Source organism: Bos grunniens, chromosome 28 (genome assembly GCF_055505025.1).
Source record: "Bos grunniens cultivar Pamir isolate PY7600 chromosome 28, Bosgru_T2T1.0, whole genome shotgun sequence".
NCBI lineage: Eukaryota > Metazoa > Chordata > Mammalia > Artiodactyla > Bovidae > Bos > Bos grunniens.
This window is the reverse complement of record NC_141192.1, coordinates 11627858-11655471: the sequence shown is the minus strand read 5'-3', so window position 1 is coordinate 11655471 and position 27614 is coordinate 11627858. Positions and strand designations below refer to the sequence as shown.

Sequence of the window (27614 nt, the reverse complement as noted above, 5' to 3'; positions counted from 1 at the left end):
CTCCATGCTCTGAGCATGCTAACCAAGGGGACGCCAGCCAGAGGCTGCAGCACCTCGCTCAGGAGTGAGGGCCAGCCAGGCCCCCAGTCCAGGCCCCTTTCCTGCCTCCTGCCCCCTCCCTGTACTGCCCACTCTGTCCCTCTGTCCCCAGGCCCAGACCTCACTCACCCACCTCTGCTCATTCATTCTGTTGCCCTCTTTTTCTGTTCCCTTTGCATTTTCCTATTCTTCCTCTTTTCCTCACCCCCAATCTCTTCTCTCTGTCTTTCTAACTCTGTTTCCCTCTCATTCCTTATTCCTCTTTTTTTCCTCTCTGTGTCTCTGTCTCTCTTTGTGCCTTTCTGTTGTGTGTGTGCATGCGTGCACTGGATTTGTTTACCTCTCACGTGGCGTTTTAGTACAGTTGAGAACGCACTTTTCCATTTGTTACCTCATCTGCTCTTAACAACAACTCTGTAAAGAAAGCAGGGAGAAAAGGCAGAGAGATCGCTTCTCTCTGTGTCCAGGGGGAAGGCAGAAGCTCAGAGAGCTCAAGAGACTTCTAAGGCCACACAGCTTTCAGGGCCACCTCCGGACAAGAGCATCAGCCAACGCTGGTGAGAGTGTCTGTGCAGGTGTGTTCCGGCCTCACTGAGCTCCCAGTGATGCCCAGCCACGTCCTTACAGCCTCTGCAAGAAGCTACTGGAGCCCTGAACCTCTCTGGGCTTGTTCTGACCCATATTCTTCCAGATCAGCCAGTCTGACTCCAGAAGGACTGCTCTGCCATCCCTAGATGACCTCAGAGGTCCTGGGACATGCCAGTGACCATCAGCATGGTGATTCCTGGAAGCGACTCTCTGGAGACCATGGCCTGGCCCTTTAGTGGTAGGAGGCAGCGGGTCCCAGGTGAGACAAGTGGACCCTTGGCTGTGCTGGAGTGGGGCCCCCAGAGAGAACAGCCCTGGGCTGGAGTGGATAGGGATCCTTTGTCCTGGGACTGGAGGATGGCTCTGTACTCGGAGTCACAGGGGAGGTGGGCAGGCCAGCGATGCTTCCCCACAGGGAGCCGCTGCTGGCTGGACCTGTCCTAAGGGTTTCCCAGACACCTTCAACACACCACGTCACATCTGGGCTCAACATCCCATCACCACCACTGCTGACCCATCTCTTCTGGACATGCCTTTAGGAAACCAAGAACACCACCCTCCACCCTCCGGGGACATCAACGGATCCCCAAAATCTCTCACTCCCCCATGAAAGCCACTCCCAAACTGGCCTCCTCTGGGCCTCTCTCTCCCCACTCCTGCCACGTGGCTCTGTTCTGGAATTCTACACTGCCTCCTGCCTGGGCTGCTGCCCCCTGCCTTTCCCCCACGCCGCCTCCTACCGCCCACAACACCCTCCCACCTGGATGAGCACCGCGCTTCTGTTCTGTAGCCAGAGAGACCTAGACTTGAGTTCCTGTGCTACTTCTACCAGTTTGACTCTGGGCAAATTACTTACTTTCTGAGCATCTTGACATCAGTGAGTTAACTCCCTTGACTCTGTTCTCATGCTTACCAAGTGACCTACTAATTATAATTTGACTTCCTGCTGGAATCATCTACCAGAGAAGAGTACGCTGAACTAAGGGATGAGGCTATTCTACTCAATAGGACAACTGTAGCTCTTTTTGCAAATTTATTATTCGATATTCTTGTTTGCCAAAAATAGAAGAGGATGTAATGTCCGCATTAGAGGGAGAAATCTGAGAACATTCACACTAACAACAACAACAAAAATGACGAAGGCAGTAAAAAGATGAGTGTGTGTTGACTAAACTGCCTTCACATGCCTGGAAAGCTACTAGTGAATGAGGTTTATGTTTGCTTTTGCAGCTTTAAGATGCACATCTGGACAGATTTAAACTAAAGTAGATAAGTACTAAATGGTAAACAACTAGGTAGTGAGCTGCCCGTGACTGGAGATATGCAAAAGGAGGCCGGGCAAACCTCGGTGGGGATGTTGCAGAGAGCTGTCATTCTTGAGCCTTTCCTCTTCCTTTCAATTACTAACACATTCATTCAGTCACGAAGCACTAAATGACTGTTAAATCTGTCTGTCCCCGTCTATCCCCAGACACTGCTGCTGCTGCTGCTAAGTCGCTTCAGTCGTGTCCGACTCTGTGCGACCCCATGGACGGCAGCCCACCAGGCTCCCCCGTCCCTGGGATTCTCCAGGCAAGAACACTGGAGTGGGTTGCCATTTCCTTCTCCCAGACACTACTCTGGGTCAAGTCACCATTTCCTTCTTCCTAGATGAAACAGCAGCTCTAGGATGATCCCATGCACCCAAGCTGGTCTTCTCCCTTTCATCCTTTCCAGCTGTGATCATCCTAAAGCGGGAATAAGCTCATTCAATTCACCTACCACAACCCCACCCCCAGGTCCCCACTGCCCGTGGTGTAGAATCAAATTCCGTAGCACGGGGATTCGCCTGGTGATCCAAAGGTGGAGACGTCACATTCCAGTGCGGGGCGTGTGGATTCAACCCTGGGTCAGGGAGCTGAGATCCCATATGCCTCCCTCCTGGCCAGAAACCAAAACATAAAACAGAAGCAATATTGTAACAAATTCCATAAAGACTTTAAAGATGGTTCACATCAAAAAAAAAATCTATAACATGGCCATCAAGGCCCCCTTACCTCTTCCTGACCACCTCTCCAGTGTACCGTCACCACCCACATTGGCATGTGTGATGCCCAGCCAGGGGGAACTACATGCTGCCTGCTGTTGCTGCATGCCCGCACTCCTCACTCCCCACAAGCCACCATCCAGCTTTCTGGCTTTGCAGACACCACTGTCTTTGCCTGCAACACTCTCTGTTACATGTTCCTCCTCTGTCTGACTGACTCCCATTGTCCATACCTGAGCTTCCACCTCTCCCTGGCAACCCCTCCAAGGTACCCCGTACACACCCCCAGCCCGGGCTAGGCTCCTGTAGAAGCAGCTCACAGCCCATGTCACACTGCATCATCCCTGACTCGTACCTTTCCCTTCAAGAAGAACTCAAGGCCAGAGGCCATGCAGGCTTCACCACAATGGCCCTGCCCACGCCTGCCGCCCACGCCTGGATCAGGTCAGTAGTGGCTGGTTTCAGGCAGAAAGGAAAGAGGGCAAGGTAAGCATGGGGCAGGAGGCCAGGCAAGCAGACTGGACACTGCCCTTAATGTCCTGGCCCAATCTGGTTTTCTAGAGCTTAGTTATGAACACACAGAGAGGGAGGGCTTGTCACTAAGTTAGGGGCCCCAGAATAAATTTCTGTACTGCCACTTGGGCCGTTGGCTGCCCAGGGGGCACCATGGAACCACCTGCCAGAGACCAGGCTGAGAGGAGCCCGAAGAGCTCCTCGGGGTCTCAGGCCATGTTTCCTGTCGGCTCGAGTTAACGGTCCCCAGGTCCAGGAAGCGCCACAGCTTCCCCAGCTGCTCCTGGGCACCAAGGCCTCTGCACCATTTGGAATTCATCACAACCAGAGCCGTGTTGAGCCCCGGATCTGGCTAACATTATCTTGGAATTTTCAGGGTCTCATATGTAATGCCCAGCTGGTTCCCAGGAACCGAGGACAGAAATGCATGCCCACCCCCCTCCCCAACCTCTTGCTCTCCATGTACCCACCAAGGCAGCCAGACAGGAAAGAGAGGACGGGACAGACAGGACCCTCAGGCCACAGCTCCCCATCTGGATCCCAGCCCTGGATATCTTGGCAGGAGCCAAAAAAAAAAAAAACAAAGCCAGAATAATTGTCCAGTCCCCTCCTCAGACCCAATGCATCCATTTCTACCACAGCTACCATGAATTAGTGCTTACTTCCACTAATCACCACTAAGTTCTGTGCATCTTACACATATAAATTTATTTAATCCTTACAACAGCCCTATAGAGGCGCTTCCATCAGCCTTACTGGCAGATGAGGAAACCAAAGCACAGAGCGGTTTACTTGTCTGGAGTCCCACAGTTATATGTACAGGGCCAGGATTTAAACCCAGAGAGGCAAGCAGGCTAGATTCAGACTCAACAGCTTCCAGAATATTCTTTGAGCAATAGAGCCAAAATTAAAGGCCACACTCAATGCTGAGTCCTTCAAACTTGGGCAACAAGTACCTTGGTGTCCTAGTCCTGGATGGTTTTCTCTGCAGCCTGTCTTTAGGATCATCACCTTCCTTGGTGCTAAGAACTGAAAAACGGTACTTCGAACACAAGAGGTTGAAAAGGCATTTACAGTCCAACAGACACCAGTGGAAGCCATGCTGGGGTAAAACGGAACGAAAAGATTATGAGGAAAATACAAGAATGATGAGAAAAGAAAGCAGTCGATTTGGTCCTAGCCTTGACTCCCTCTCCCACCAGTTCACAGCCCCAGCCATGCCTCTCATCCCACTGACTCTCAGGGCTTCCCTTGTTAAACGAACTAATGCATTCAGCCTCAGATTGAAAAAAGAGAAGGTAGGAAGTGCTTGGTTCAAGGCCTGGCACATAGTGGGCCCTTGACTAATATGCTTAAATCCAGATCTGAAAGCAAACGTGAGCACAGCCCGAGTCCTTCACCCCAAGGAGGGGCTGGTGGCTTCAGAACAGACAAGAACTGATGGGCATCCACGGGGATAGAGAGCAGTGTGGAGCCCATGAAAAAATGTGTAAGCTGTGGGAGGGAGCAGACACCCCTCCAGGGAAAAAGGCACACAGGTCTCCTCTTGGCTTTAAGCCACCTTCCAAGGATCGTCCGAGAGCCCATTCAGCTGAGCGGTTTTATCCCGTGACAACAACGGAAGGGGCTCCTGCTCGGTTACTCTCCACCCACTCTTGATTTCACAAAGAAAATACACTTTATCTGGTTTGTAAATCAGGGCTGGTGACTGGGGAGAGAGAACATCTGAACCGTTATTCCCAAGGAACATTTTCCAGAGCCCATGGAGAGAAGTCATTCTCCCCAGCCCTGGACAGCTGGCCCGCAGAGGAGGAGGGGCCAGAGAAGGAAGTGATTGTTGTAAATATAAAGTGGCCCCACACTCAGCATACAGCACACAGGGAAAGGGGGCCACAGTAGAGGGAAGGACCTGGCCAGGGCCCCTGGGTGCCCTGGTAGCAGAGCTGGGTCAGGTGGAGTCAAGTCCAGGGCTGGGGAGGACCCTGCAGTGGAGTTCAGAAGGGCTGTGAGTGGGGAAGGTGCTGAGGGTCCCCTTCTCAAAGCTAGAAGCTGCGGGGACCAGCAAGAACGAGACTGTGCTCTGTGGTGGAGAGATGACGGAGGCGTTAGGCCACCCAGCTCAAACGCGGCTTCCTCCCCTACCATTGACAGGGCTGAGCCAGAGCTGAAGCCCTCTGCCCTCCACTTTCACACCTGGCAAAGGGAAGGAGGCTTTTTTGCTTCCAAAAGTTTCTGGGAAGATTCACTCAAATAACTTGTACCAAAGCACATCCCATGCCTGGCACCCAGCAGGTTCTCAGCTGATGCTTGTGAAGTCCCAAACACTTTGTGGGGACCAGAGGGTCCTATGCAGTGTTTGGGCTGACTTAGTGTTCGGGCTTGGTGTCTGCCGAGGCTTGACAGAGCACTTTCTCTGGAAGGTCAGAAGCGCCTGCCTCCCAGGGATGTCACCCATCCCAGAGGATGGGATGGTGCAGTGCAAGAAGAGTCAGGACACGTTTTCCATCCAGGGAGCCTGGGTCCGTGGCTTCCCTTCTGCGTGATTCTGTTTCCTCATCTGCAAATGATGTCTTAGATCTTTGTCTTTGACCCTCTCAAAGTGCTGCTGCTGCTGCTAACAACACAGTCAAATCAGGAAACATCACTGCTCCTTCCTGAGCCTCAGTTTCCTCCTCTGTGAGATGGGGCAGCCTCACTTTCCTCTTAGTTCTGGCCCTAACCTGCTGTTGATCCCCTGGGGGAGGGGTATGTGCCTCTGGCACCACAAGGCTTGTTAGGGGCCCTTTTCCTTCTACATGATGCTCTTATAAAGATATAAGCAGAGAGATGTGAGTCACACAGCAGAGGCTGAAAAAACCAAGGCCTCCCCAAGCCATTAGATCCTCACGGAATCCAGGCTAAGTCCCTTTAGTCGTGTGCGACCCTATGGACTGTAGCCCACCAGGCTCCTCCGTCCATGGGATTCTCCAGGCAAGAATACTGGAGTGGGATGCCACTTCCTTCTCCAGGGGATCTTCCCAACCCAGGGACTAAAGCTGTTTCTCCTTCGTCTACCTACATTGGCAGGCGGGTTCTTTACCACTAGCCCCATTAGAACCTGGTGATCTGGAAACCAGCGCTTTTCACCTCTGCTTCTCAGGTGCTCCTAAAACCAGAGGGTCAACAGACCAGGACAGAGCAACTCTATGAGGAAGGAGGTAATATAGGATGGGAACCCAAAAGTCAGAGCAGGCACTGCCGTGACTCCTATCTGGGGGGACAGGAGAGTCAGCCCAAGACCCCACTGCCACCTCAATACTCTGGTGCCATCAGTCTCAGCTCAGACCCTCCCTGAAGGCCAGAACCCTCATCCATCTACCAGTGGGCATCTCTTTCTGCCTGTGCCGTGGACAATTCAAAACTCACTTCAGCCAAAACTCTCTCCCCACCCTCTCATCTGATTCCTAACCTTCCTCTCTCTCTCTCTCCAGTCTCCCTCTTAGGGATAATCCCACCATCCACATGCACATCAGGAAACCTGCCCATCACGTGGAACTCCCCCCCTCCCTTATACCTCTCCCAACTCAAGTAGTCCCCAGCTAGGATCCATCCAACTTCCCTCAAGCCCTGCTTCTCCACACCCACTTAAACCTTCGTTCAGGCCTGGTCATACAGTGGTAGTCTGTTTCCTCTGCTAGATCGGGAATTCCTTGAGAGGTGGGTGACTTCACGCAACATGCTACCCTCCGTCCCCCAGAGCTCAGAACATTGGTACCTAGTAGGTCCTCAATAAATGATTCTGAATAGAAAAAATAGGAAGACTTCCCAATGGCAGAGACAAGAAGTCTATAAACATGAGCAGAAGTTAAACTGATGGTCCCCAAAAGAAGAAGTGTTTAAATGACACCCTCTACTTGTGCTCCCCAGACCCATGGGCCCTCCTAGCAGAGATTTGGAAGCGTGATAGAACGTTGAGGCACTGAGGCAGAAGCCATGCTGCCAGATGCTAAAAAGCATTGAATGCCACACCAAGGAATGTGGTTTGGGGAGAGCTGACTTCCCTGGTGGCTCAGACAGAAAAAGCATCTGTCTACAATGCGGGAGACCTGGGTTTGAGCCCTGGGTTGGGAAGATCCCCTGGAGAAGGAAATGGCAACCCACTCCAGTACTATTGCCTGGAGAATCCCATGGACAGAGGAGCCTGGTAGGCTACAGTCCACGGGGTCGCAAAGAGTCGGACGCGACTGAGCGACTTCACTTTCACTTGGCTTCATTCACTTCTCTTTTAGATTTGTCTTTCAGGCAAAGAGCTCTCTGACAACACTTGAGGAAGACAAATTGTGAGACCAGAGCAACACTTGGCTCTCAGAACCTTGCCCTGGCCTCTCAAGAGATCAGATTTCCTTGCTTTGGGCCAAACTCTTTAAAGCATTTTGGCATTGGGTGAAGGGTTTGGGGGGCCAGAGGGCTGGCGGGGAGCAGCTGGGATGGCACCCAGGGTCACTCCAGCGCTTTGCCCTGCTCTTGCTCTTACTCCCCATCCTGATGGCTCTTCTGAAGCAAGGAAATGGGCCAGAGGTGCCCCAGCTGGGCACCAAGGGTGGGATGAAGACCTGGGCTTCCCCCTTCCAAGAGCATCTGTTGCTACAGATGCAGGTCGGTGGCCCAATGGCAGCTGATGGCTCCTTTCTTGAGACTTCTGCAAAGCCCAGTCTGGGCTTGTAGTCTTCAGAGTTGTCCATGCATTAGAGCACCTGGAGCCGGGCCTCACCCCAGAGCTTATGAGGCAGCATGTTACAGCTGGGGCCTGGGAACCGGAATTTTCTAACAGGTTCCAGCAGTGCTGAAGCTGTTGGCCCTGGGACCATGCTTTGAAAACCCATGCTTTGGTTGAGTGAAGGTGAAGCCGAAGGCATAGAAAAAGATGAAGAAACCAAAAAGAGGAGGTGGGCTGGAGTCATGCCACGCAGGACCTTCCACCGTGGGTCGGGGATTTACAGTTACATGGGTGAAGGGGGGGTCTGGAGCAGCAAGAAAAGACTCGGGGAGTCAGAGGCGCCCCTGGCAGTGCTGGGCCTGAGTCCTCTCTATCCTGACTGCGGCTTCAGCCAGCTCCCCCCAGGGGCCCCAAGTCCCCTCCTGGGTGAAGGCACACATCCCCCTGCCCGCCCACCTCCTCAAGGGGCAGGTGTGCCTGGTGGGGCGATGGCCTTGAGAGGGGATTGCAAACTGGAAGGCCCTCAGCAGATGTGAGAGTGATTATTATAATCCCCCTCCCCCAGATGGCACGGTCTGGGTTGCCCCCACCTCCGCCTGCCAGGCCCGCTCTCTGTGGTCCCTGGGGACTGAAGGGCCCGCCGCTCCATGGCCACCTCCAGGGCCCCAACCCGGGCTCAGCGTGAGCCAGCCTCCAGCTCGCAGGGTCTTTCTTCAGGTGCAAGGACCCAAGTAGCTGACAGCGGGCGGCTCCTCGGCAGGGCACCTCAGGCGGGCGGGGGTGGCGCTGAGCAGCCGGGAACAAAGGCCGGCTGGGAGCTGGCAGGGCGCCATCAGGGTTCAATGCACAATGGCCCGGGGGCTGGCGGCTTCGCTCCTGGCCGGCATTTGCATAATGTCTGGGGCAGGAACAGGTGCCCGGTCAATAGGCAATTGTGAGGCTGTTCTGTCAAAAGAGAAGGGGCCTGTATTGAAGGCTAGGCTTGCCTATTGCAATGCAAATAACATTCAAAGCAGAACAGCCCAGCACAGGCTCCGGGGAGCTCCAGCTTCATGAAAGCCACCGAGCCGGCCCGGCTGCTGCCTCTGCTGGTGCCCGCTTTGTCTGAGACCAAGGGGTGGCATTGGCAGGGGGGGCTGGGACCTCACGGCAGGGAAAGGGAGTGGGTCAGCCCACCCATCCAGGAGGGCTTCCTGGAGGAGGAGCTGATGTCACTGAACTTTGGCCAAGTCCCTGAATTCAGCTTTGCAGTTTCTTTGAAGAGAGGCCCCAAATAAGGGTGCTAGCCCACCAGTTGGTGCTCCTTGTGAAACCTGCTAGGCCCCCAAGCCACTCCTCACCTCTCTCTGCGTGGGACCAGGCTCTGAGAGTCAGGGTCCTTGCTGCCACAGCTAACTAACACTGACTGGTACTGTCGCACATGGAGTAACTCATCCCGTCTTCACAGCAACCTACGAGGTAGGGGATGTTATTATTTTCATTTAACAGATGACGAAATTGAGGCACAGAGAGGTTCAAGGTGGCACAGCTAATATGAGTCAAAACTACGGAGAGAACCCAGGCAGGCTGACTCCAGAAGCCACCCCTTTAGCCTCTGAACTGGAGTTGCCAGGAGGAGCCCCTCGCTGTTTAACAAAGGCATTGCAGTCCAGAGAGGGCTCAGGACTGCCTGCTGCCTAGACAGGAATCCAATGTTCCTGGCTCCCTGTGCAGCCTGGTTTTTATCTCTGCAGCCACAAACATGCCAAAGGCAGAAGGGGCTCAGGTCCGACTGTTAGGGGGCAGTGACACCAGTGGTGGGTGTGGTCTGGATGATAACACCAAGATGGTGTTTTTCCCACATTAACGATGAGGAAAACTTCTCTTCATAGTAATATTCCAAACACTGGGGACTTTCCCTTGGCGGGTTTTGTAGTTTTCCCAAAAAAAAGTGGGGACCTAGCAGCTGGGTTCAGGTGCCTGCTTTATTACCCACAAGCCAGATGACTTTGGACAGCTCACTTTTGTCTTCTAGGTCCATTTCCCCATTTGTTAAAGGGGGGACTAGGATCATTCAAGTTCTAGGGATGTGAGACTTGAGTATAAGGCCTCCAGAGAGTAGATCCTATTAGCATCAGCTTGCTTCCCCACGCTGTGTGCTTTTTGGAAGCCAGTGCTTCCAAAATATTCTACCCCGCCCAGTTTCATGTTGAGTTGAAGGAGCACAAGCATTTGCGTGGGTGTGAATTTATTAAGTCACTTGCTCACATTCCATTGACTTCGCAAGAGTCATTTCTTTTTTTTTTTTTTAAATTCTTAAAAATTTTCAGGGAACTCCCCATTGGAAGTCATTATCTGCTGCACAATACTTGAGATTCCAGAATCAGATAAAAGGAAACTCCCTATGAGATGGACAAGCTGAGGGACTCTCCAAACTTCTCTCCCAGGGCCTGAACCCCGGGACTTGCTCCTCCAGAAAACATCAAAGCTCATCTGGGCATCAAGGGACAATAGATTCCTTCTCTCAGCCACTCTGATGGATGGTAGGCTGTGTTGAGCATGATTCTGAAGCAGCCTCCAGGGACTCCAGGAAACAACGCTGCGATCCACTAGAGAGGTCTGCCACGAGCACTGGACTGAAGAGGGGCCATGTGCGCGTCGTACGTTCGTCATCTCTGATCTGGCGGCTACATGAGGAAGTCAAACCCAGAGAACGGCTTCCCCCAAGTCACATGGTGACAATGTTAAAGCTGGAATTTTTTTTTTCTTTAAAAGAGATGTTTTACAGTGCATCTGTACTACTTTTGGAACTGGAAAAATAATATGGTATTGTCAGTTGAAAAGTTAAACAAAATCAAGATGACCCTACTATTACCAAAAGAAAGGAAGGCACGGGGCAGTCTGGGTAAAGCTGGGATGCTGAAGATGTTCTAATGGTGGGGACAGCTATGTTTTCATCAGTGTCCCTGCAAGCACTGTGCAGTGCTTTACAATTTCCGCACTGCAGCTCATCCACTTATCCAGTAGGTCTTCCCCAAAATGCTGTGGAGGCAGGAAAAGCAACCCTTATTCTATATTATCCCATCCTGCATATGAAAAAACTGAGACTCAGTTGATAAGATATACCCAAGGTCACAGCTTGGGTGAGTGGCAGAACAGAGATTCAAGATCTGGGGTTAGGCTTTGGGAAAAGTCAGGAGGGAGACCAGAGGGAAACTGGGACCTTCTATTCATAGCCAGGGAGGGTCTCAGCATCTGAGGAGGTAGCCAACCTAGGCAGACCCCCTGCAGCACGTGCCCACCAGCACCCTGAACATACCTGCTTGTTCTGGGAGCCTGGGCTGTCCCCAGAGGTAGACAGAGCAGACAGAACATCTTCTGGTTCCCAGGCCCCTCCTAACCCCCCTCAGCTGACCTCCTCAGCTCCCGGACCACAATGCACCCTTCTTCCCCCAGCTCTTAATTAAACTAGCCAGTGGCAGTCTTCACAGCAGAGGCCCAGCCGAGCAAGCGCCTGCATCCTGAGCCGCCATTGTCTCCCCAGCCCGCGGATCCAGCCTCCTGCAGGCACACATTTTGCCCCAGGGCCCAGCATCTGATAGGCCGGACTCCTGGCCACAAACAGTGAAAACACCAGCCTCACAAGGAGAACCTAGATTTCTCTTTACTGAACGTCTCTGAAAGAAATCACAAGACACTTCTGGGTTTTTATCATGGGACTCAAATAAACCCCTATTAATTAAAAAAAAAAAATCTGGTGTCCCAAGGCAAGGGTTTAAGGCCTGATTCCCCAGTTGATAAACCAGGTGACCTTAGGTGAATAGTTGCCTCTTTGAGTCTCAGTTTTCACATTTATAAAATGGGAGTCGTAAGGAAAATGCAGGCAAAGAAATGATAGGAAAATGCAAACCAGATGACCAGAAAATGTAGAAGGCTCAGCTTAACTGGAGCCAAATGCATCTCCCACAGACCTCATCTGGAGGGAACCTCCGTCCAGGCTGTCCTGTTACAGCTGTAAGAAGTCTGACCTTCACTATACCTGCAGAAGAAGAAAACTGAGTGTTGTTAAGAAATGCACTGCTGTTCTTCCATGAATAAGACCGGGGACTTGGGTCACTTGGACGGTGACTGAGGGGTGGGAGAGGGACCAGCGAGTTGGTGGAAACTTGATGATAAGTTCTTGCCATTGCATCCTGACTTCATCAGCCACATATTTGGACCTGATGCTTGACCACCACTTTGCAATTCTCACCCAACAACACAGAGCCAAAATCAGAGCTCAGACTCCAGAGCCATGGGAACCTGAGTTTGAATCCTGACTCTAAGTGGGAACTCAGGACTCAGTTTTCTTCAGCCTCAGTTCCCTGTGTGCAACAACAGAGTTCACCCCACCCACTGGTCAGCATCACTAAAGATGAGAAAGGCCGAGAAAGGTGAGGGGAAATCAGGAATGTCCTCTCCCCAGAACCCTCCCCACCCTGCCTCCAGGAGGCTCTTCCAAAAATATAACCCATGTCTGGCCCCCATTAAATCCCTCAAGAGCCTCTCATTGCAATAAAAGCCTAACTCTTTACCGTGATATATAAATCTGTCTTCATCCATCCTGTTTCTTGCCAGGCGTGTTCTTATCAAGACTCCCCCACACTGTGCTCCAACCACAGCCAGTCACCTGGCCCCCGGTGTGCCTCAGTGTCTCCAGGCATCTGCCCTTGCAGGCCCTGCCTACATTCTCCACCTGACCCACTCCCACCTCCGCCCCAGCTAAGCTGAAAATATCCATTGCATCTCTCTTTTTGAGAAAGTTAACGATAGCTACTTTTTGAATAGGTAATACATTCACAACCAAAACCCGGAAGGCACAATGTGCTACAGTGAAAAGTCTCCCTCCTGCCATGGGCCCAGCCTCCAAGTTCTTGGCTCTGCTCCCCAGCAGCAGCCACGGGGTCTGCGTGCTTCCAGAGGTGAACGTGCAGAACCATTTTCACATATACGTGCGTTGGAATATATAAGGCACGTATATAAGGTGCTGCTTCCTTTGCTGTTTCCTATCATTTCTTTGCCTGCCCTTTTCTTACAACTCCCGTTTTATAAATGTGAAAACTGAGACTCAAAGCGGCCACTATTCACCTAAGGTGCTACCTATATTGTGTGTACATAATACAGATTATGCTACTGTTCATATTAAAATGAAGAAAATGAAAAAAAATAAATAAAATGAACATATATGTACATTAAATACAAATTTGTACATCATATACATTTATGTATTTTGTATATATATGTGTACACATATATTCATGTTTTTTCTCCTTTATACAAATAAAAGAATCATTTGTATTCCATTCTACGGAATGCCTTGCACTTTCACTTAAAAATGTATCTTGGAGCTCAATGCACATCAGTGCATAAAAGTACTTCCTACTACCCTTTCCCCTCCCCTCTTCTTCATGATTGCGTAGTGTTCAGTTGTACCAATCCACCATAAATTATTTAGCCCACCCTCTAGTGAAGGACACTTGGGCTGTTTCAAATCTTTGGTGATACTGAAAATGCTTCAGGGAACAATCTGGTACGTGTGGAATAGCCTTGTCCGTGTAGAGATGGGATGACTTGCTGAGTAGAGGCAGTGCTAAATTATTGCCAGGTCACCCTTCAGAAGCGCAGGGTCAAGGTGATCTCTGTGATCTGTGCACAACAGCACGCCGTGCCCACGAGGCAGCAGTGTGTGCCCGCTGCACACCCTCGTCGGCAGTCTTGAGCAGTCTGAGGCTGGGGTTGCGGCGCAGTGCCATTCTATGTACATGGCTCCCATGATGAGTGAGAGTCAGCCTTTTTCACACGTCATTGGTCTCAGAGTTCTTTGTACTCCCTTTTTGTGAGCTGTCCGTTCATATCTTTGCCTGGATTCCTATTGGATTGTTTATTTTCCTTAATGATTGGTAGGAGCTCTTTGTTTACCAGGAAAATCAATCTTTTGCTCTGACTTGAATTGCAAATATTTGGGATCCTTTGTGGGAAGGCTTCCTCTAAAAGGTCATACTCCAGGGGAATTTGGTCCCTCTCATCCATGCTAGGTGACTTGCTGAAAGAATTGATGGAGAGGAGATTGAAAAACTGAATGAGTGAATGAATGACTGTGGCTCCTTCCATCTAGCTCGTTGTCAGCCAAGACCCGGCCCCGGCTATGAGCAAGTTGATAAATTACTAAGATCCTACCTGGCCTGAGCAGCTGCCCACCTGAACCCAGGGTGGACCCAAAGGGCTCCTCCTAGAGCTTCCTCTGCCTCCTCCCCACTCCTACCCAGTACCTCTCCCTGGACAGACCTTAACATCAGCCAAAGCTCCACAGGGCAAGTGAGTAGGCCTGCATCTCCCACTACAGAATTTATCTCTCTTGTCGGCCTGTCAGAAACAGAGAATTTATTACCTCATTCACTTTGAACAAAACCTGTTTCTAGAGATTTTTATGATGGAGGAGTAAGGAAAGGAGTAAAGTGAGGGAGGAAGTGTCAATGGAGGGGATGTGGCCTAGAATGTATAATCTCATGGAGAGAAGCGTTTTGGCAAAAGGCCAAACGGACCGTCCAGGCATCTCTCTGGTTTCCAGACAACCTTGTTCCCGGATACACAGAGAGTTCTCATCAATGTGCGTGTTAGAGAGACGGGTTCATCACACAGAAAGCAAGGGTCCTGCCTCTGCCCCGCACTCAGGTCTCCAGGCTGCGGTCCTCCCCAGGCTGTGTCACACTGGCCCCTCTCTGCTCAGCCCAGCTCCAGGGCTGTCCACTCTGCTCCCCGCTGGATGCTGTCACCCACCTGTCACCACCAGACTTTTCCACATGTACTGGGCAGAGAACAAGGCCGAGGGGGCCCCTGGCCTCACAGAACACCTCCTCCCCTCCCCCGCAGGAAAGACAGAGCTGCCATCGAGGACTGATGCTCATGAGCACCTAATGCAAGCCCTGCTCTGGGCTGGCGCTCCACGTGGGTTAGTTCCATGAATCTCTCAGTACCCCAGTGGTTCAGGACAGTTATCGCCCATGCCTCACAGAAGAAATGGCCGAGGAATGGCAGAAAAGACAACCAGCTTGCCCAAGGTCACGGCTAGGATTCAAACACAAGCAGTTTGATCCAAAAGCCATCAGCTCAGTCCCTGAGCCCTGCTGCCCAGCAGGCGTTACAGTTGCAAGGAGCGTTAGGCAGGGCAGAGTTGGGCACTGTGGGTGCTCACTGGGGCAAACTCCTCCATCCAGAGGATACTGAGGGGTACCTGTGGGCAGAAGCAGGGAGAGAGGTAAGGACAGGAGCCACCAAGCCAATAGGAAAAGCAAGCCCAGGGTGGACAGAGTGTGCAAAGTCAGGCTAGGTGGTTGTGGAGGAGGTCACAGGAGTAAGCAGGTGTGAGTAGGTCAGTGTGGGCAGGAGTGGGCAAGCGCAGGCTGGTCAAGCATGGCCCTCTCCTCTCCTTTCCCTTGGGCAGTGCCTCCAACCCTCAAGATCTGCCTCAGCTGACCCTCTCTATACAGCTCACCTGTCCCGATTCTCTACTCCCTGCAGCTCCCACTCGGCGTTTCCTCCTGCCTTCATTCGCCCATCACGCCTGTGGTGAGCCTTGTTGCCTACAGGGCCTGCACCAGCCACTGGGAATAGGACCATTAATAAGGCACATGAATAAATCACGGCGTCTTCTAAAGAGAAGAGCAGCTCTAAGTGCTCTAATAAAGTGGCGTGTGAGTGCAGAGGAGGGAGCAATTAAAACTGTCTGGGAGAAGGAGGCCAAGGCTCGGAAGGCTCTTCTGAGGCCCTGACACTCCAGCTGGGCCTGAAGGGCTGGCAGACACTGGCAGGAAGGACGGTTCCACGGAGGGCCGGCTGCCTGCACAGACAGAAGGGGCCGTATTTCAGGAGCTGCTGGTCTGATGGACGGACAGAGGTGGCGGGATCCAGACCATGAAGAGCTTCAAGTACTCAGGAAGGAGTCAAGCTTCTTGATAGAGACAAAAGGTGTACACGGTCAGGTGAGGATGCAAGAAAGACCCTTTTCACTGCAGAACAGGGAAAGCAATCCCCACTTTTGGCTTTATTTTTCTCCATAGCACTTAACACCATTTGGTTAAACTGAATGAAATGGCTCTTTTTGTGGGTCAGGATAGTGAAATATTAACAAGCCTAAATAGTTTTGACATATTTTATTTGTTGTTCATCCCTCCACTTTCTCCCCCACCCTTCTTCCATGAAGTAAAGGATTTTAATCATTCTTTTGTTCATTGCTACATCCCCAGTGTCTGGAACAGTGCCTGGTAATGGGGATCAGTAAGTATTTATAGAAAGAATGAATGAACAAACAACAAGAGACTTGGGGGCAGAGCTCCTTCTAGTTTCCCTTCCTCAACAAGGAAGCTCCCAAAGACAGAGATCTTTCACTAAAGATTTCTGACTTGAAACAACAGATCCACCTCTGTTCTTACTTTCTGAGTCACTTTGAGAAGGAACTGACTTTTTTAAAGCTTTTGTTTCTTCATCTGTAAATGGGAACGAGGGAAGATTCCGCAAGTGTGTGTTAGTAAGATCATATCAGAAATCATGGGAGGGAATTCCCTGGCAGTCCAGTGGTTGGTGATTTAGTCACTCAGTCGTGTCTGACTCTTTGTGACCCCATGGACTGTAGCCTGCGAGGTCCTCTGTCCATGGGATTCTCCAGGCAAGAGTACTGGAGTGGGTTGCCATTTCCTACTCCAGGGGATCTTCCTGACCCAGGGATTGAACCTGGGTGTCTTGCATTGCATGAAGATTTTTTACTAACTGAGCCACCAAGGAAGTGGTTAGGATTTTAAGGAGAAAAGGAGAGAGAGAAAGAAATCCTGGGAAACACAACACAGCTCCATAAATGCTATTTCTTCCTCCCTCTCTTCTTAATATACCAAGCCCTGTTTTACCCTGTTCATAAGTAAAGACCTACAGAATCAAGATTTTTTTAATTATGAAAATGGATATGTTTTGAGTTTGATGAGAGAGAACTTACCCCCTACAATGAGGGGAGGGATGTGCTGTGGTGGGAAGCAGTGAATGCCCAGCAAAGGGACTCAGGTCCCCTCTGCCTCCGCCCCTCACTGGCCTCACTGAGAAAGTCAGCCTCTTGACTTCTGCTCTGTCATAAGAGGGAGGTGAACCCGCCCATCTCACCGTCTCCAGCCCATTTGCTGGAAGTGTCCCCTGCAAAGCTCCCCATGCTCCCTAGAATCCAGGCTCCCACCTGATCTTGTGAGTGGAGAGCACCATGCCCTCTCCAAGGGGGATGCAACTGATGACAGAGTCGGGATTGTCGCTTCTGCCCAACCATCTGCCCCCCTTTCCTCAGGTGAGTATATCACCCACCATGCTGTTGCAGGGGCAGCAGGCTCAGGACTCCAGGATTCTGAGCTCCCATGAACCCCAATCTCCACCATGGTGGCACCTCCACCTCTGCATATCCTGTAGGTCTCCGGCATTATGACTGCTTTTGAGTTCCTGTTTTAACACAGCCATTAATGCAGAGACATGTTCAGTTCAGTTCAGTTCAGTCGCTCAGTCATGTCTGACTCTGCGACCCCATGGACTGCAGTATGCCAGGCTTCCCTGTCCATCACCAACTCCCGAAGCCTACTCAAACTCATGTCCATAGAGTCAGTGATGCCATCCAACCATCTCATCTCTGTCATCCCCTTCTCCTCCCACCTTCAATCTTTCCCAGCATCAGGGTCTTTTCAAATGAGTCAGTTCCTCACATCAGGCGGCCAAAGTATTGGAGTTTCAGCTTCAGCATCAGTCCTTCCAATGAAGATTCAGGACTGATTTCCTTGAGGATTGACTGGTTTGATCTCCATCCAGTCCAAGGGACTCTCAAGAGTCTTCTCCATCATCACAATTCAAAAGCATCAATTCTTTGGTGCTCAGCTTTCTTTATAGTCCAACTCTCACATCCATACATGACCACTGGAAAAACCATAGCCTTAACTAAACGGACCTTTGTCGGCAAAGCGATGTCTCTGCTTTTTAATATGCTGTCTAGGTTTGTTGTAGCTTTTCTTCCAAGGAGCAAGGGTCTTTTAATGTAATGGCTGCAGTCACCATCTGCAGTGATTTTGGAGCTCCAAGAAAATAAAGTCTCTCACTGTTTCCATCATTTCCCCATCTATTTGCCATGAAGTGATGGGATAGGAGACGTGTTAATTCTGCCTAAAAACGTAAGATTTGAGTTTCAGCTCTCATTTTCTTGTTGTCAAGTAAGACGTGGAAATGACCATTACCAGCCAACGCCCTCCATCCTCATTTTTCTGCAGCCGTCACTTGGCCCCACTCTTGGTGAGGACCGGCAAAGGGGCGCGAAGCTGGGACGAGATAAGGTGGGGAGAAATGTACAGGATGGTAAGGAGTCAAGGGAGGGGGGCAAGGATGTCTTCTAGGCACATTCTTGGAAATAACGGGTGACTATATTTACTTCTACATGGGGCCTTAAGTTAAGTAAAAGCCGATCAGTTGTGTCTGACTCTTTGTGACCCCACAGACTATACAGCCCATGGAATTCTCCAGGCCAGAATACTGGAGTGTGTAGCCTTTCCCTTCTCCAGGGGATCTTCCCAACCCAGGAATCGAACCCAGGTCTCCTGCATTGCAGGTAGGTTCTTTACCAGCAGAGCCACCAGGGAAGCCCTGGGGCCTTTGATACAGCCAAATCAAAATGCTCCCCTTAACAAAACAGCCCCCTCTTGCCTTCCAGGAGACGTGACCCCTAAATTTCTGGCAGAGTGGCAGCCTAGCTGCCCAGGGAGGGGGATCACAGGCAGTGGCTGGGCCTGAGGAAGCAGACAGGACAAGCCAGCCCCAATCCCACTAAGCAGAACCTCTCAGAAGCCTTCCTTGAAGTACTTGTTTTTCAGTTGCTAAGTTGTGTCTGATTCTTTGAGACCCCATGGACTACAGCACTCCAGGCTCCCATGTCCTCCATTATCTTCCAGAGTTTGCTCAGATTCGTATCCATTGAGTTGGTGATGCTATCTAACCATCTCATCCTCTGCGGTCACCTTCTTCTTTGTGTATGTGCTCAGGCACTCAGTCATGAACGACTCTTTGTAACCCCATGGACTATACCCCACTAGGTTCCTCTATATCCATGGACTTTTCCAGGCAAGAATACTGCAGTGGGTTGCCATCTCCTTCCCCAGGGGATCTTCCTGACCCAGGGATTGAACGCATGTATTTGTGTCTCCTGCTTTGGCAGGAGGATTCTTTATCACCGAGCCACCTGGGAAACCCTGCTCCTTTTGCCTTCAGTCTTTCCCAGCATCAGTCTTTTATAATGAATCGGCTCTCTGCATCAGGTGGCCAAAGTACAGGAGCTTTAGCTTTAGCATCAGTCCTTCCAATGAAGTGTTTATGAATCACAAAACCCCACACACTCCCCAGTTTTACTTGGTCTTCATCAATGATGGAGAAACTGAGGCTAGAAAACATCCACCACATTCCTGAACTGATGGAGAGGGGAGCTGAGAGTGAAGCCTGAGTCCCCTGATGCCACACCTCAAATTCTTTTGATCCTCTTGATACTCCCAGAAGGTGAGTTATACTGCTACAGTAATGTCAACCCATTTTACAGATTAGAAAATGGAGGCTTGGAGACTAAAAGAATTCCTCTGAAAGTGGCCCTGTTCACTGGTAATGGAGAAGCTCCAAACCCAAGTCTTTGGACTCCTGACCCAGGATGAAAGCACTTTCTGGTATCTTGAAGCAGGTTTGGCCATGACACATAGGAAAAGCTGAAAAGTTGACACTGGTGAGGACAAGGAACGCAGAGAACCAGGGAGCACAAGGAGGAAGACCCCGAGGGACGCAGAGATCACTGACAGATGTGCCCACCACCTCTCCTAGCAGACAGAGCCCCTAGTGCCAGTGGACAGCCCCCATCCAATCCAGCCGGCATGCGCTGGTGACCACAGAGCCTGCTGTGTCCACCCAAACCCCACATGTTAAACTGCGGGCCCAGCCAGCCGGCCAGCTGCCCAGGCGGTCCTGCTTCTCCTGCCCATCAGACAGATTGATCAGAAGCAGCAGCAGGGCCCAGGGGAGCCCCGTCGCCCACCCTCCATCAATCCCAACACAGGGGCGGGCGGGAGATGGAATATATGTAAGGTCATTTGGAGATGGAAAAAAAAAAAAAATCATTCACCACACTCCCGAAATAGCCCATCTCCGCTTTGCAGCGATTGCCACCTTCTTGGCTCTAAATCAAATTCTGCTGTGAGAAGCAAACTCAATCTCTCTCTCCCAAGTTTTGCTTTTTATGAGTTTGGCAATAAATTGGGGCATGGATGGAGAAAAGGCACCAAAGGTCGCTGGAATCAGGACATGCCTACACAGCGTGGAGGAGATAGACCGGCAGAGAGAGGCGAGAGGACAGCCTCGGGCGTGAAGCAGGGCTGGGGATGGACATGAGTAGCCCAGCATCTCTGTGCTCAGTCAAGCACCCAGTGAATGAATGAGCGAAATCCATACCTACAACTACACAAATTTCCTGACTTGGAAAATTTTTTACTCAGGTTAAAGAGAAAGTGTCTTGGTTGCCGAACTGGAATTATGACAGTCTGGGGGGTCAGCCTGCGGTGACAGCCTCCAGGTGTCAGAGAAGCTCCCTGAGATGAGGAGACATTCAAGACCACTATATCCCCAAAATGTGGGTGCTTCTCTGGCTCCATCTTTGGGGCTTTTCTCTTTACACTCAGCTCTAGGGTTCTCTACCTGGGCACAAAGGACATTTGGGGCTGGATATATTTTGTGAAGCTGTCCTGGCTCCAGTAAGATCTTTCGCAGCATCCCTGGTCCTTGCTTACTAGATGCCAATAACACCCACCAGTCAAGACAACCAAAAATGTCTCTGGTGGTGGCTTAGTCACTAAGTCAGTCATGTCTGGCTCTTTTTGACCCCACAGATTATAGCCTGCCAGGCTCCTCTGTCCATGGGATCTCCTAGGCAAGAATACTCGAGTGGGTTTGCCATTCCTCCTCCAGGGTATCCTCCCGACCCAGGGATTGAACCCAGGTCTCCTGCATTGCAGGCGGATTCTTTATCAATTGAGCCACCAGGGAAGCCCCAAAATGCCTCTGATGCTGCTACATCGCTTCAGTTGTGTCCGACTCTGTGCAACCCCATAGACAGCAGCCCACCAGGCTCCCCCGTCCCTGGGATTCTCCAGGCAAGAACACTGGAGTGGGTTGCCATTTCCTTCTCCAATGCATGAAAGTGAAAAGCAAAAGTGAAGTCCCTCAGTCATGTCCGACTCTTAGTGACCCCATGGACTGGAGCCCACCAGGCTCCTCGGTCCATGGGATTTTCCAGGCAAAAGTACTGGAGTGGGGTGCCATTGCCTTCTCCGAAAAATGCCTCTAAACATTGCCAAATGTCTCCTGATTGAGGCTCACTGCATACATGCTCTCTGGGGTCTAAATCACCTAAAGATGTCCCAGCTCTCTCTCCAGCCCCAGGCCCACCTGCTAAGCTGCTTACTCATCCCATAGGGTCACCTGCCTCTTGGCATTGCTCCCTGGATGGCTGCTCAAATGAGTAAGTCCCATTACTAGAGGCATGGTGTCCCCCCACCAGGAAATCCTGCCAGTACCCTCACCACCCTTGACTGCCCCCCACCTGCCCACAGAACCTGATCCTCCTCCTCTTCTCCTAGTGGACAGACCCTGGAGCAACTGTTGTTCTAGTAGATAGCTGGTCATTTCTACTCACCTCTGCTCACATTCTCCAATTAGTCAAGACCAGTGGACTCTACCCCAAAACTGGCCCTGCTCCCCAGTTTTCCTGCCACAGGCTGGTGAGGGCCTACCTGTCACTGTCTCCCCACCTCTTGGCATCCCCCTTCCTGTCTACCATCTAGACCTTCACCATGGAGAACTTTCTAAAGCTACAAACTTGGTCAGGTCTCTCACCTTCAGGCGAAGGGTCCATGGCTTCTCAAAGTCTCAGAGTTAAATCCAAACCCTGGGAGCCCACAGGGACGGTCCTCACCCTGCACCCTGTGTACACACACACACACACACACACATGCACATGCATGCACACACATGCACACACACATCACACGGCTGATTTTTGAGCCATAATAGAGATGGTAATACTCCTAACAGCTGATATCTGTTAAGACCTTTGGCTCCCTGGGACTTTCTCACCGCTGTAAGTAATCCGTTATTTATACTTCACAATTACTCCATCAGCGAATACCCCTACTATTTTCACTTTATCAACAGGGAAAATGAGGCACAGAGAGGCTGTGATAGGAAGTGAGGGGCATAAGCGGCTGCTCAGCCGATGCCGCGTTGTTTCTCCATCCACCATGCGCAAGGACCTCAGTCTGCCTGAACGCCCTTCCCATCAAGCCCCTTTCCCTGGAATATCCTTCATTGTTTCTGGCTCACCTTAGCTCAAGTCTCCCCCATCAGAGAAGTTTTCAGGCCTGGCCAGGGCCCCATCACCAGAAGCCCAGATCTCCCGCTGATGGAGCCCAGTCAGGGCTGGTTGAGCCCAATTAGCCCACCAAGGGCTAGTCCCCAGTGACAAGAGCAGCTCAGCCCAGCACACAGGCTAGACCCACAGATGGCTCCCCCACTCTTGCAGAACCCAGGCTCTGCCGCTGCTCCAGGGAGACCAGCCTTCTGGGTCCAGGGCACCTTGCACTGGACCACGAGCTGGCGGGTCCCAGGTAGTTTGTTCAAGATGAGCCTCTCAATGACAGGTCAGCCTAGCGTCTACACCCAGTTCTCAGTCCTGTTTTCAATTTGAATTAGTTTGAGTCTCATCCTATTGCTTGCAACATAGAGTCACAACAAACCTTTTCTTCCCCTTGCCTGTGTTTCCAAGTCTCCCCTCTCTGTGTTCTAGAAGGCTCCATCCTCTTTTCTCTACTTTTCCAATTCTGTCAGGTCCAACTCAAAGGCCACCCACTCCTGGATACCTTCTCTGACCGCATAACATTGTGTCTTCAGCAGTGAGCTGCGTCCTTGCCATTTCCTAAAGCAAAATACAGGCAGGCATCACATCTGAAAAATGGCAGTAACGATAGTAACCATCTCCTAGGACTGTGGGAGGAGCAAAGTGACATCATATAGGAGAAAAACGTCTTTGGGATCATTTATCTGCCATATGGGGAGATTTCCATAGATGTTTATCTGAAAATATTAAAATAATTAAGCAACATGCATAGATGGGAAAGCATGACCCTATCACATAGGCAAATGAAATACTGCATTTCAGTGCAAGAAATACCATGTACTACAGGTCTGATCTGGAATGGACACATACACACTGTTGTATTTTAAATGGATAACCAACAAGGACCTACTGTATAGCACATGGAACTCTGCTCAATGTGATATGGCAGGCCGGATGGGAGGGGAGTTTAGGGGAGAACAGATACATGTATGATGATGATGATGCATTAGTTGCTCAGTCGTGTCTGACTCTTTGCAACCCCAGGGACTGTAGCCCACCAGGCTCCTCTGCCCATGGAATTCTCCAGGCAAGAATACTGGAATGGGTAGACATTCCTTTCTCCAGGGGACCTTCCTGACCCAGAGATCAAACCCAGGTCTCCTGCATTGCAGAAAGATTCCTTTATTGTCTGAGCCTCTAGGGCCCTTGGATACATGTACACATGCAGCTGAGTCCCTTAGATATTCACCTGAAGCTATCACAGCATTGTTTGTTAATCAGCTATTAGTTCAGTCCAGTCCCTGAGTTGTGCCCTACTCTTTGGGACCCTCTGGACTGCAGCACGCCTAGCTTCCCTGCACATTACCAACTCGCAGAGCTTGCTCAAACTCATGTCCATCAAGTTGGTGATGCCATTCAACCATCTCGTTCTCTGTCATCCCCTTCTCCTCATGCCTTCAATCTTTCCCAGCATCAGGGTCTTTTCCAGTGAGTTGGTTCTTTGCATCAGGTGCCAAAATATTGGAGTTTCAGTTTCAGCATCAGTCCTTCCAATGAATATTCAGGACTGATTTCCTTGAGGATTCACTGTTTTGATCTCCTTGCAGCCCCAGGGACTCTCAAAAGTCTTCTCCAACACCACAGTTCAAAAGCATCAAATTTTCGGCGTTCAACTTTCTTTATGGTCCAACTCTCACATCCACACATGACTACTGGAAAAACCATAGCTTTGACTATGTGGACTTTTGTCAGCAAAGTAATGTCTCTGCTTTTTAATATGCTGTCTAGATTTGTCATAGCTTTTCTTCCAAGGAGCAAGCATCTTTTAATTTCATGGCTACAGTCACCATCTACAGTGATTTTGGAGCCCAAGAAAATAAATCAGCTATACCCAAATACAAAATAAAAAGTTTAGGTGCACTGGGATGACCCAGAGGGATGGTATGGGGAGGGAGGAGGGTTCAGGATGGGGAACACATGTATATCTGTGGCGGATTCATGTTGATATATGGCAAAACCAATACAATATTGTAAAGTTAAAAAATAAAATAAAAAATAAATTTAAAAAATGGATGAACAAATGATAAGAGGCATTCCCTGATTCCCAGGAAATTATGATATTTGTTGATAAGGACCCACCCCGTGCTGAGCCCACAATGGCCTCCTCTGCATCCCTGCCACCGTCCACCCAGGCAAGCTTGTACATGGCAGGTATGGGATGAAGTCTTATTGGTTAAACACTGCAGAGAACAATAATTCCTCCCCACAACTAACTGAGAAGGGAAATGGAGAAAGAGGAAGGGATGGAGTAAAATGGAAGCAGACTCCAAAGACCAAACTCCAAGAAATCAGTCATCCACCTGGCAAGGGTGTTAAACTAGAAGCAGCTCAGGGTATGAGGACACCATTCTCTGGGGCAGTTTTAATCCACATGTTTTTCCAACTTGGAGGAACCAAATGGATACAATGGAATTTAGCCTGTATAGAGACCAATTCTGAGGACATGTCCAGCTCCTTTTATTAAACATGAATTGTGGTGCAGCCAGCATTGTCTAAAGCGGGTATCCTTGATGGAGATTGGGACTCTGAAGAAGGCAACACAGCCCTTTTGAGGATAAGCACAGCCTGGCAGGAACATTTTGCTATAGATAACTGTCGTGGTTGTGGGCTTATTGGGATTGGATTCAGCCATCAATTCCCCTAATGGGATTCCCTTTGCTGAGTTGCCCTCTCTAGGCTGCAGTGAGCTCCTTCTATATAAGATGAGGGGTTAGCCTAGATGATTTCAAAACCCTTTCCAGCAATAACATCCTGGAGGTAAATCATCAGCCTGATGTTTAGTTCCAGGCTGTCGTATGTGCGTGTGCATATGTGTGCACGTATGTGTGGAGTTTGCATGCATGAATGTGCGCATGTCTGCATGCTTACACAGACATGCTCAGGGTGCGTGTGTGCATGTTTCCAGTGTCCTTTAACTTGATCATTAACGCCTCACATCAGACGCCAACAATAAACACAGACCATAGAGACTTCATTTCTAGCTGCTGCTACTTTCGAAACAGATAAGGGTCCTGGGAAAAGCATGACACCTCTAACACGCATAAATACACCTGGCAAGCTTTTGAGCCCCTAAGGTGTTTTTCATCCTGGCAGGTATGCTAAATGTGTCCACATAATTGTGTGACAAAAATTGTATCCAGCTTTCCTTAACAAAAATCTAGTGCCTCATTTACCTAGGAAGGCTGATGTACCACCTGATGAACAAGGCTGAGACTAACCATTTCTCTCAATAATTATATTCTGATGGCTGCAGGGACAGACCATGAGAAAATCAGATTATTTTTATACAGCAAAGAGAAAAGTCGAGTTAAAGACTCACGAGTATTACCACTCGAATTATAGGTGAGCCCTTCCGAGAAGATAGCCTCTTCGATTCTAGGTAGACAGAATAATTGGAAAACCTATTGTTCTCACCATCATGTTGTCTTTTTAGTTTAGCTTGTCCCTTTTCACTATTTGGAGCTACATTAAATACATATATTTTAAAGAAGCTGTCACGAGTCTTCCAAATATTCTAAATATTCTGTTTCTCAATTATTCCCCCTTTGAGTACACGTTCTATCCACACTCATAGTAAGTGACTTAAAAATAAATAAACTACCATCATTCCCTTTCTCAAAAACCATCCCTGGGGACTTTCCTGGCAGTCCAGTGGTTAAGACTGCTTCCATTGCAAGCAGCAGGGATTCAGTTCCTGGGCAGGGAACTAAGATCCCACATGCTGCATGGTGTGGCCAAAAAAAAATCACTACTGACCTCTATCAGGTTCAAGTCCGAACCGTCAGTGTCTGTCAAGGCTGCTCGGATTCTTCAACTTGCCCTCCTTTACCGTCAGTCTTACCAGCAGCTCTGCTCCTCAGTGAGTTCTTCTCGCCTATAACCACATGGATCCTCCTCCCAGGCCCCCGAGACCCAAGTTCTTCCTCTGACACCCCGAAACCTCTGACATACCATCTCCTCAAACTTTCATCCTTCAGGGAGCCTTTCCCAAATGCCCTCACTTACTCATTCACAAATATTTGCTGTGGGTCCTTGGGCCCAGGTGTCAATGATACAGAAATCAATAGTGAGAGCGACACAGAGGCACACTGAGGTCATTTGGAAACCAGAAAATGTTACCAGGGCAGTGGAGTACAAGCCCCAACGTAGCTTCCAGCACGTGGCGGGCGTTCCTAAGGGCAGGTAGCATGAAGAGGGCTCTAGGGACAGATGAGCAATTCACCCAGGACATGGAAAGCTGGGAGGCCCTCCTGCCGGAAGCTAGTGAATGCAGCTGCAGCTGATCCCATGTGGTGCCATGAGAAATGTCACCCCAACCTGGGCAACTGGTCTGGCTGCTGGTGCTGCCAAAGCCCAGGGGAGGATGGAGCCTTGCCCCGAAGCTGAGCCAAGTCAGGAGCTGGCCAAGGAGGTGGAGACAGGGAAAGCCAGGGTTCCTGGGGGTCGCTGAAGGAGGCAGGCTGGGTCTCACCCTGGGGAGACAGGAGGGACTCCAGCAGAGCTGCAGGCGGGGCAGCCTGGAGGCCAGTCCACCGCATCCTAAGGAGCCAGCCAATGGACAGGGGACATGGAGGTCCCGGAGAGCCCAGCCTCGGCTCGGCCCGCATTGCTCACCCGGAGCTCTGGAGGCTCCTGGCATTCGGCGAGTGCTCAGTGCAGACCTGCCAAACCGCTGAGTGAGTCCACGAGCAAGGGAACAAGTGAACCAAGCACAGCTGTGCAACACCTCCCCACGTGTCCAAGGAACAGCACTTTTCTTTGGGGCCTCCCTCGGTTTCCCTTTAAAAGAGAAACCTCCCAGGGCTTGTTTCTGAAAACAGTGAGACAGAGGAAATAGAGCCCCCTGAAGAAACAAAGCAAGTGCTATTTTCTCTCAGGCCTCTCAGGGTGCTTCAAAGACCCTCAGGGACATCCAAGCCTGGCACCCAGGGAGGCACTTGGTAAAGAAGGGTCGAATGCCCTCAGTGGAGCCTTCAGCTCTGCAAGTGAAGTCTAAGAGCATGACCTCCCTCCACCCCACTCTGGGCCCCAGGTCACACTGCCCTCCTGGGACCCCCACTAGCAAGCTTCTGGCTGAGGTGGCTGCCTTAGTTATGAAATACTTCCCTCAGTAGGAAAATAGCATTTTTAGAGAGACAGAAATCAGTAAAACGTAGCCACAACCTAAGGCTCTGCCTGGTTGGATTCTAGTACTGGGGAATCTCATTTCTCTCCCCCATCCAAGGAGCTTGGAAACGTCCCGCCAG

General features: G+C 50.5%; 1 long non-coding RNA gene across 6 annotated transcripts in view; it reads right to left on the bottom strand.

Annotated features, from left to right (window-relative positions):
- Positions 1 to 27614, bottom strand: part of LOC147342850 (uncharacterized) — a 223889-nt gene that overhangs the window by 145614 nt on the left and 50661 nt on the right. Inside the window, exons 1-3 of one of the 6 annotated variants that reach the window (XR_015156747.1) lie at positions 3637 to 4648; positions 3009 to 3108; positions 1650 to 2547 (exon numbers count right to left, since the gene is read on the bottom strand). The exons of 2 other annotated variants lie outside the window; for them this stretch is intronic. This is a non-coding gene — a long non-coding RNA (uncharacterized LOC147342850). Of the gene's footprint in view, positions 1 to 1649; positions 2548 to 3008; positions 3109 to 3636; positions 4649 to 9334; positions 10652 to 11812; positions 11881 to 27614 lie in introns of those variants that run through there. 3 more of the 6 variants (XR_015156746.1, XR_015156745.1, XR_015156748.1) reach the window with 3 other exon arrangements.